The sequence below is a fragment of the Mytilus edulis genome, unplaced genomic scaffold, assembly GCF_963676685.1.
Source record: "Mytilus edulis unplaced genomic scaffold, xbMytEdul2.2 SCAFFOLD_635, whole genome shotgun sequence".
Taxonomy (NCBI): domain Eukaryota; kingdom Metazoa; phylum Mollusca; class Bivalvia; order Mytilida; family Mytilidae; genus Mytilus; species Mytilus edulis.
The window spans coordinates 25001-33812 of NW_027267713.1; the positions used below are offsets into that span (position 1 = coordinate 25001).

At 37.3% G+C, this 8812-nt stretch overlaps 13 non-coding genes across 13 annotated transcripts; 6 read left to right on the top strand and 7 right to left on the bottom strand.

Moving 5' to 3' along the window:
* Nucleotides 1–676: 676 nt before the first annotated feature.
* On the bottom strand, nucleotides 677–791 carry Trnal-caa (transfer RNA leucine (anticodon CAA)). Its single transcript has 2 exons — nucleotides 754–791; nucleotides 677–722 (listed from the first exon to the last, which is right to left on the bottom strand). It is a non-coding gene; the product is annotated as a tRNA-Leu (tRNA).
* Nucleotides 792–1163: 372 nt separating this feature from the next.
* Nucleotides 1164–1244, top strand: Trnal-uag (transfer RNA leucine (anticodon UAG)). The gene has a single exon. It is a non-coding gene; the product is annotated as a tRNA-Leu (tRNA).
* A 740-nt stretch (nucleotides 1245–1984) lies between these two features.
* On the bottom strand, nucleotides 1985–2099 carry Trnal-caa (transfer RNA leucine (anticodon CAA)). Its single transcript has 2 exons — nucleotides 2062–2099; nucleotides 1985–2030 (listed from the first exon to the last, which is right to left on the bottom strand). It is a non-coding gene; the product is annotated as a tRNA-Leu (tRNA).
* A 372-nt stretch (nucleotides 2100–2471) lies between these two features.
* Trnal-uag (transfer RNA leucine (anticodon UAG)) lies at nucleotides 2472–2552 on the top strand. Its single transcript has one exon. It is a non-coding gene; the product is annotated as a tRNA-Leu (tRNA).
* Nucleotides 2553–3314: 762 nt separating this feature from the next.
* Trnal-caa (transfer RNA leucine (anticodon CAA)) lies at nucleotides 3315–3429 on the bottom strand. Its single transcript has 2 exons — nucleotides 3392–3429; nucleotides 3315–3360 (listed from the first exon to the last, which is right to left on the bottom strand). It is a non-coding gene; the product is annotated as a tRNA-Leu (tRNA).
* A 372-nt stretch (nucleotides 3430–3801) lies between these two features.
* Nucleotides 3802–3882, top strand: Trnal-uag (transfer RNA leucine (anticodon UAG)). Its single transcript has one exon. It is a non-coding gene; the product is annotated as a tRNA-Leu (tRNA).
* Nucleotides 3883–4653: 771 nt separating this feature from the next.
* Nucleotides 4654–4768, bottom strand: Trnal-caa (transfer RNA leucine (anticodon CAA)). The gene is made up of 2 exons: nucleotides 4731–4768; nucleotides 4654–4699 (listed from the first exon to the last, which is right to left on the bottom strand). It is a non-coding gene; the product is annotated as a tRNA-Leu (tRNA).
* A 372-nt stretch (nucleotides 4769–5140) lies between these two features.
* On the top strand, nucleotides 5141–5221 carry Trnal-uag (transfer RNA leucine (anticodon UAG)). Its single transcript has one exon. It is a non-coding gene; the product is annotated as a tRNA-Leu (tRNA).
* A 763-nt stretch (nucleotides 5222–5984) lies between these two features.
* On the bottom strand, nucleotides 5985–6099 carry Trnal-caa (transfer RNA leucine (anticodon CAA)). Its single transcript has 2 exons — nucleotides 6062–6099; nucleotides 5985–6030 (listed from the first exon to the last, which is right to left on the bottom strand). It is a non-coding gene; the product is annotated as a tRNA-Leu (tRNA).
* Nucleotides 6100–6472: 373 nt separating this feature from the next.
* Trnal-uag (transfer RNA leucine (anticodon UAG)) lies at nucleotides 6473–6553 on the top strand. Its single transcript has one exon. It is a non-coding gene; the product is annotated as a tRNA-Leu (tRNA).
* An 804-nt stretch (nucleotides 6554–7357) lies between these two features.
* Trnal-caa (transfer RNA leucine (anticodon CAA)) lies at nucleotides 7358–7471 on the bottom strand. The gene is made up of 2 exons: nucleotides 7434–7471; nucleotides 7358–7402 (listed from the first exon to the last, which is right to left on the bottom strand). It is a non-coding gene; the product is annotated as a tRNA-Leu (tRNA).
* A 372-nt stretch (nucleotides 7472–7843) lies between these two features.
* On the top strand, nucleotides 7844–7924 carry Trnal-uag (transfer RNA leucine (anticodon UAG)). Its single transcript has one exon. It is a non-coding gene; the product is annotated as a tRNA-Leu (tRNA).
* A 762-nt stretch (nucleotides 7925–8686) lies between these two features.
* On the bottom strand, nucleotides 8687–8801 carry Trnal-caa (transfer RNA leucine (anticodon CAA)). Its single transcript has 2 exons — nucleotides 8764–8801; nucleotides 8687–8732 (listed from the first exon to the last, which is right to left on the bottom strand). It is a non-coding gene; the product is annotated as a tRNA-Leu (tRNA).
* Nucleotides 8802–8812: the final 11 nt, after the last annotated feature.

Sequence of the window (8812 nt, forward strand, 5' to 3'; positions counted from 1 at the left end):
AGAGAGAGAGAGAGAGAGAGAGAGAGAGAGAGAGCTAAGAACGGGGACGAGGTTTTTTTTTTTAAAAGAATTCCTACAAATGAACGATAATGAATATTACCTGTTTCCAACTGACTACGAATTGCGAATTATCTACTTTCATGCACTTGATGCTTTCAGTCAGTACCTACATTTTTTTCCGTTTGCATTTTGGACACACCAGTCGGCTACACATTTGCACGGACTTCATGCGTATTGAACGGTAGTTGGGAAAATCCAATCACAAACTTTAAAACAAACATGAAGTTAATTCAGCGTTCTTTGGGAAAACGATAACATTCAAGAGTGAACAATTTTTCTTCCGCCCTAAAAACTCACTCCTCCGTTTTAACGTTCTACCCACTATGTGAAATCTATTTTTGATAATTGAGGATGAATTTCATTTGGCTCTTTCCTCAAACTGAGTTTACATGAGCTATTTTCAATCCACTGATGGTTCAGCAATTGATAATCTTACTAATTTATGACACTCTGATTTGGACAAGAAAGTATAACATGAATGTCGCATATGAGGTTTTTTTTCTTTCGTAATAGCTTTTACTATATACTAAATGTTTAACCGTTAACAAATTCGCAAAAGACCATTTCATGAAACCATGTTACAAATGAAGTGTAGAAAGTGATCAAAAATATATGGTGTCAGATGTGGGATTCGAACCCACGCCCACATTCGTGGACCAGAACACTCATTCCCACGAATGGGAAGGTATTAACCTTGAGTCTGGCGCCTTAGACCACTCGGCCAACCTGACATGACAACAATTTGGCTAATTTTAATAGTTAACCATCGTCTAAGGTACGGAAAACATTATAACTGAATAACTTGTCCTTTTGGATTTTTATTAAATTCGTAATTGGCGCATTTTAGGATTTGAGGAATTTTTTCAACATCTCTAATCTTTTTTTCATCTGTCAAATGAACGTTTTATATGATTACTCAAAATTGTTCCACATGAAATTGAACATGGGCAAATCATTTCGTCTCACTTTCTTTTATTCCCTAAGCCTCCAATTCTCACTTGAACACTTCCCACTAGAACCATATAGGGCAAACTAAACAAACCAACATTTTTTTTCACGAAGCCAGTTGACAAATACATAAAATATCAGCAGAAAAGTCGTAAGGTAGCGTGGCCGAGCGGTCTAAGGCGCTGGTTTTAGGCACCAGTCTCATTGAGGCGTGGGTTCGAATCCCACCGCTGCCAAGAATTTTTTACTGAACAATTCAATTTTTCTATCCAAAAGACACTTTCCAACCCTGTCGATTATTTTGAGAGAGAGAGAGAGAGAGAGAGAGAGAGAGCTAAGAACGGGGACGAGGTTTTTTTTTTTAAAAGAATTCCTACAAATGAACGATAATGAATATTACCTGTTTCCAACTGACTACGAATTGCGAATTATCTACTTTCATGCACTTGATGCTTTCAGTCAGTACCTACATTTTTTTCCGTTTGCATTTTGGACACACCAGTCGGCTACACATTTGCACGGACTTCATGCGTATTGAACGGTAGTTGGGAAAATCCAATCACAAACTTTAAAACAAACATGAAGTTAATTCAGCGTTCTTTGGGAAAACGATAACATTCAAGAGTGAACAATTTTTCTTCCGCCCTAAAAACTCACTCCTCCGTTTTAACGTTCTACCCACTATGTGAAATCTATTTTTGATAATTGAGGATGAATTTCATTTGGCTCTTTCCTCAAACTGAGTTTACATGAGCTATTTTCAATCCACTGATGGTTCAGCAATTGATAATCTTACTAATTTATGACACTCTGATTTGGACAAGAAAGTATAACATGAATGTCGCATATGAGGTTTTTTTTCTTTCGTAATAGCTTTTACTATATACTAAATGTTTAACCGTTAACAAATTCGCAAAAGACCATTTCATGAAACCATGTTACAAATGAAGTGTAGAAAGTGATCAAAAATATATGGTGTCAGATGTGGGATTCGAACCCACGCCCACATTCGTGGACCAGAACACTCATTCCCACGAATGGGAAGGTATTAACCTTGAGTCTGGCGCCTTAGACCACTCGGCCAACCTGACATGACAACAATTTGGCTAATTTTAATAGTTAACCATCGTCTAAGGTACGGAAAACATTATAACTGAATAACTTGTCCTTTTGGATTTTTATTAAATTCGTAATTGGCGCATTTTAGGATTTGAGGAATTTTTTCAACATCTCTAATCTTTTTTTCATCTGTCAAATGAACGTTTTATATGATTACTCAAAATTGTTCCACATGAAATTGAACATGGGCAAATCATTTCGTCTCACTTTCTTTTATTCCCTAAGCCTCCAATTCTCACTTGAACACTTCCCACTAGAACCATATAGGGCAAACTAAACAAACCAACATTTTTTTTCACGAAGCCAGTTGACAAATACATAAAATATCAGCAGAAAAGTCGTAAGGTAGCGTGGCCGAGCGGTCTAAGGCGCTGGTTTTAGGCACCAGTCTCATTGAGGCGTGGGTTCGAATCCCACCGCTGCCAAGAATTTTTTACTGAACAATTCAATTTTTCTATCCAAAAGACACTTTCCAACCCTGTCGATTATTTTGAGAGAGAGAGAGAGAGAGAGAGAGAGAGAGAGAGAGAGAGAGAGAGAGAGAGCTAAGAACGCGGACGAGGTTTTTTTTTTTAAAAGAATTCCTACAAATGAACGATAATGAATATTACCTGTTTCCAACTGACTACGAATTGCGAATTATCTACTTTCATGCACTTGATGCTTTCAGTCAGTACCTACATTTTTTTCCGTTTGCATTTTGGACACACCAGTCGGCTACACATTTGCACGGACTTCATGCGTATTGAACGGTAGTTGGGAAAATCCAATCACAAACTTTAAAACAAACATGAAGTTAATTCAGCGTTCTTTGGGAAAACGATAACATTCAAGAGTGAACAATTTTTCTTCCGCCCTAAAAACTCACTCCTCCGTTTTAACGTTCTACCCACTATGTGAAATCTATTTTTGATAATTGAGGATGAATTTCATTTGGCTCTTTCCTCAAACTGAGTTTACATGAGCTATTTTCAATCCACTGATGGTTCAGCAATTGATAATCTTACTAATTTATGACACTCTGATTTGGACAAGAAAGTATAACATGAATGTCGCATATGAGGGTTTTTTTCTTTCGTAATAGCTTTTACTATATACTAAATGTTTAACCGTTAACAAATTCGCAAAAGACCATTTCATGAAACCATGTTACAAATGAAGTGTAGAAAGTGATCAAAAATATATGGTGTCAGATGTGGGATTCGAACCCACGCCCACATTCGTGGACCAGAACACTCATTCCCACGAATGGGAAGGTATTAACCTTGAGTCTGGCGCCTTAGACCACTCGGCCAACCTGACATGACAACAATTTGGCTAATTTTAATAGTTAACCATCGTCTAAGGTACGGAAAACATTATAACTGAATAACTTGTCCTTTTGGATTTTTATTAAATTCGTAATTGGCGCATTTTAGGATTTGAGGAATTTTTTCAACATCTCTAATCTTTTTTTCATCTGTCAAATGAACGTTTTATATGATTACTCAAAATTGTTCCACATGAAATTGAACATGGGCAAATCATTTCGTCTCACTTTCTTTTATTCCCTAAGCCTCCAATTCTCACTTGAACACTTCCCACTAGAACCATATAGGGCAAACTAAACAAACCAACATTTTTTTTCACGAAGCCAGTTGACAAATACATAAAATATCAGCAGAAAAGTCGTAAGGTAGCGTGGCCGAGCGGTCTAAGGCGCTGGTTTTAGGCACCAGTCTCATTGAGGCGTGGGTTCGAATCCCACCGCTGCCAAGAATTTTTTACTGAACAATTCAATTTTTCTATCCAAAAGACACTTTCCAACCCTGTCGATTATTTTGAGAGAGAGAGAGAGAGAGAGAGAGAGAGAGAGAGAGAGAGAGAGAGAGAGAGAGAGAGAGAGCTAAGAACGCGGACGAGGTTTTTTTTTTAAAAGAATTCCTACAAATGAACGATAATGAATATTACCTGTTTCCAACTGACTACGAATTGCGAATTATCTACTTTCATGCACTTGATGCTTTCAGTCAGTACCTACATTTTTTTCCGTTTGCATTTTGGACACACCAGTCGGCTACACATTTGCACGGACTTCATGCGTATTGAACGGTAGTTGGGAAAATCCAATCACAAACTTTAAAACAAACATGAAGTTAATTCAGCGTTCTTTGGGAAAACGATAACATTCAAGAGTGAACAATTTTTCTTCCGCCCTAAAAACTCACTCCTCCGTTTTAACGTTCTACCCACTATGTGAAATCTATTTTTGATAATTGAGGATGAATTTCATTTGGCTCTTTCCTCAAACTGAGTTTACATGAGCTATTTTCAATCCACTGATGGTTCAGCAATTGATAATCTTACTAATTTATGACACTCTGATTTGGACAAGAAAGTATAACATGAATGTCGCATATGAGGGTTTTTTTCTTTCGTAATAGCTTTTACTATATACTAAATGTTTAACCGTTAACAAATTCGCAAAAGACCATTTCATGAAACCATGTTACAAATGAAGTGTAGAAAGTGATCAAAAATATATGGTGTCAGATGTGGGATTCGAACCCACGCCCACATTCGTGGACCAGAACACTCATTCCCACGAATGGGAAGGTATTAACCTTGAGTCTGGCGCCTTAGACCACTCGGCCAACCTGACATGACAACAATTTGGCTAATTTTAATAGTTAACCATCGTCTAAGGTACGGAAAACATTATAACTGAATAACTTGTCCTTTTGGATTTTTATTAAATTCGTAATTGGCGCATTTTAGGATTTGAGGAATTTTTTCAACATCTCTAATCTTTTTTTCATCTGTCAAATGAACGTTTTATATGATTACTCAAAATTGTTCCACATGAAATTGAACATGGGCAAATCATTTCGTCTCACTTTCTTTTATTCCCTAAGCCTCCAATTCTCACTTGAACACTTCCCACTAGAACCATATAGGGCAAACTAAACAAACCAACATTTTTTTTCACGAAGCCAGTTGACAAATACATAAAATATCAGCAGAAAAGTCGTAAGGTAGCGTGGCCGAGCGGTCTAAGGCGCTGGTTTTAGGCACCAGTCTCATTGAGGCGTGGGTTCGAATCCCACCGCTGCCAAGAATTTTTTACTGAACAATTCAATTTTTCTATCCAAAAGACACTTTCCAACCCTGTCGATTATTTTGAGAGAGAGAGAGAGAGAGAGAGAGAGAGAGAGAGAGAGAGAGAGAGAGAGAGAGCTAAGAACGCGGACGAGGTTTTTTTTTTAAAAGAATTCCTACAAATGAACGATAATGAATATTACCTGTTTCCAACTGACTACGAATTGCGAATTATCTACTTTCATGCACTTGATGCTTTCAGTCAGTACCTACATTTTTTTCCGTTTGCATTTTGGACACACCAGTCGGCTACACATTTGCACGGACTTCATGCGTATTGAACGGTAGTTGGGAAAATCCAATCACAAACTTTAAAACAAACATGAAGTTAATTCAGCGTTCTTTGGGAAAACGATAACATTCAAGAGTGAACAATTTTTCTTCCGCCCTAAAAACTCACTCCTCCGTTTTAACGTTCTACCCACTATGTGAAATCTATTTTTGATAATTGAGGATGAATTTCATTTGGCTCTTTCCTCAAACTGAGTTTACATGAGCTATTTTCAATCCACTGATGGTTCAGCAATTGATAATCTTACTAATTTATGACACTCTGATTTGGACAAGAAAGTATAACATGAATGTCGCATATGAGGGTTTTTTTCTTTCGTAATAGCTTTTACTATATACTAAATGTTTAACCGTTAACAAATTCGCAAAAGACCATTTCATGAAACCATGTTACAAATGAAGTGTAGAAAGTGATCAAAAATATATGGTGTCAGATGTGGGATTCGAACCCACGCCCACATTCGTGGACCAGAACACTCATTCCCACGAATGGGAAGGTATTAACCTTGAGTCTGGCGCCTTAGACCACTCGGCCAACCTGACATGACAACAATTTGGCTAATTTTAATAGTTAACCATCGTCTAAGGTACGGAAAACATTATAACTGAATAACTTGTCCTTTTGGATTTTTATTAAATTCGTAATTGGCGCATTTTAGGATTTGAGGAATTTTTTCAACATCTCTAATCTTTTTTTCATCTGTCAAATGAACGTTTTATATGATTACTCAAAATTGTTCCACATGAAATTGAACATGGGCAAATCATTTCGTCTCACTTTCTTTTATTCCCTAAGCCTCCAATTCTCACTTGAACACTTCCCACTAGAACCATATAGGGCAAACTAAACAAACCAACATTTTTTTTTCACGAAGCCAGTTGACAAATACATAAAATATCAGCAGAAAAGTCGTAAGGTAGCGTGGCCGAGCGGTCTAAGGCGCTGGTTTTAGGCACCAGTCTCATTGAGGCGTGGGTTCGAATCCCACCGCTGCCAAGAATTTTTTACTGAACAATTCAATTTTTCTATCCAAAAGACACTTTCCAACCCTGTCGATTATTTTGAGAGAGAGAGAGAGAGATGAGAGAGAGAGAGAGAGAGAGAGAGAGAGGAGAGAGAGAGAGAGAGAGAGAGAGAGAGAGAGAGAGAGAGAGAGAGCTAAGAACGCGGACGAGGTTTTTTTTTTAAAAGAATTCCTACAAATGAACGATAATGAATATTACATGTTTCCAACTGACTACGAATTGCGAATTATCTACTTTCATGCACTTGATGCTTTCAGTCAGTACCTACATTTTTTTTCCGTTTGCATTTTGGACACACCAGTCGGCTACACATTTGCACGGACTTCATGCGTATTGAACGGTAGTTGGGAAAATCCAATCACAAACTTTAAAACAAACATGAAGTTAATTCAGCGTTCTTTGGGAAAACGATAACATTCAAGAGTGAACAATTTTTCTTCCGCCCTAAAAACTCACTCCTCCGTTTTAACGTTCTACCCACTATGTGAAATCTATTTTTGATAATTGAGGATGAATTTCATTTGGCTCTTTCCTCAAACTGAGTTTACATGAGCTATTTTCAATCCACTGATGGTTCAGCAATTGATAATCTTACTAATTTATGACACTCTGATTTGGACAAGAAAGTATAACATGAATGTCGCATATGAGGGTTTTTTTCTTTCGTAATAGCTTTTACTATATACTAAATGTTTAACCGTTAACAAATTCGCAAAAGACCATTTCATGAAACCATGTTACAAATGAAGTGTAGAAAGTGATCAAAAATATATGGTGTCAGATGTGGATTCGAACCCACGCCCACATTCGTGGACCAGAACACTCATTCCCACGAATGGGAAGGTATTAACCTTGAGTCTGGCGCCTTAGACCACTCGGCCAACCTGACATGACAACAATTTGGCTAATTTTAATAGTTAACCATCGTCTAAGGTACGGAAAACATTATAACTGAATAACTTGTCCTTTTGGATTTTTATTAAATTCGTAATTGGCGCATTTTAGGATTTGAGGAATTTTTTCAACATCTCTAATCTTTTTTTCATCTGTCAAATGAACGTTTTATATGATTACTCAAAATTGTTCCACATGAAATTGAACATGGGCAAATCATTTCGTCTCACTTTCTTTTATTCCCTAAGCCTCCAATTCTCACTTGAACACTTCCCACTAGAACCATATAGGGCAAACTAAACAAACCAACATTTTTTTTCACGAAGCCAGTTGACAAATACATAAAATATCAGCAGAAAAGTCGTAAGGTAGCGTGGCCGAGCGGTCTAAGGCGCTGGTTTTAGGCACCAGTCTCATTGAGGCGTGGGTTCGAATCCCACCGCTGCCAAGAATTTTTTACTGAACAATTCAATTTTTCTATCCAAAAGACACTTTCCAACCCTGTCGATTATTTTGAGAGAGAGAGAGAGAGAGAGAGAGAGAGAGAGAGAGAGAGAGAGAGAGAGAGCTAAGAACGCGGACGAGGTTTTTTTTTTAAAAGAATTCCTACAAATGAACGATAATGAATATTACCTGTTTCCAACTGACTACGAATTGCGAATTATCTACTTCATGCACTTGATGCTTTCAGTCAGTACCTACATTTTTTTCCGTTTGCATTTTGGACACACCAGTCGGCTACACATTTGCACGGACTTCATGCGTATTGAACGGTAGTTGGGAAAATCCAATCACAAACTTTAAAACAAACATGAAGTTAATTCAGCGTTCTTTGGGAAAACGATAACATTCAAGAGTGAACAATTTTTCTTCCGCCCTAAAAACTCACTCCTCCGTTTTAAACGTTCTACCCACTATGTGAAATCTATTTTTGATAATTGAGGATGAATTTCATTTGGCTCTTTCCTCAAACTGAGTTTACATGAGCTATTTTCAATCCCACTGATGGTTCAGCAATTGATAATCTTACTAATTTATGACACTCTGATTTGGACAAGAAAGTATAACATGAATGTCGCATATGAGGGTTTTTTTCTTTCGTAATAGCTTTTACTATATACTAAATGTTTAACCGTTAACAAATTCGCAAAAGACCATTTCATGAAACCATGTTACAAATGAAGTGTAGAAAGTGATCAAAAATATATGGTGTCAGATGTGGGATTCGAACCCACGCCCACATTCGTGGACCAGAACACTCATTCCCACGAATGGGAAGGTATTAACCTTGAGTCTGGCGCCTTAGACCACTCGGCCAACCTGACATGACAACAAT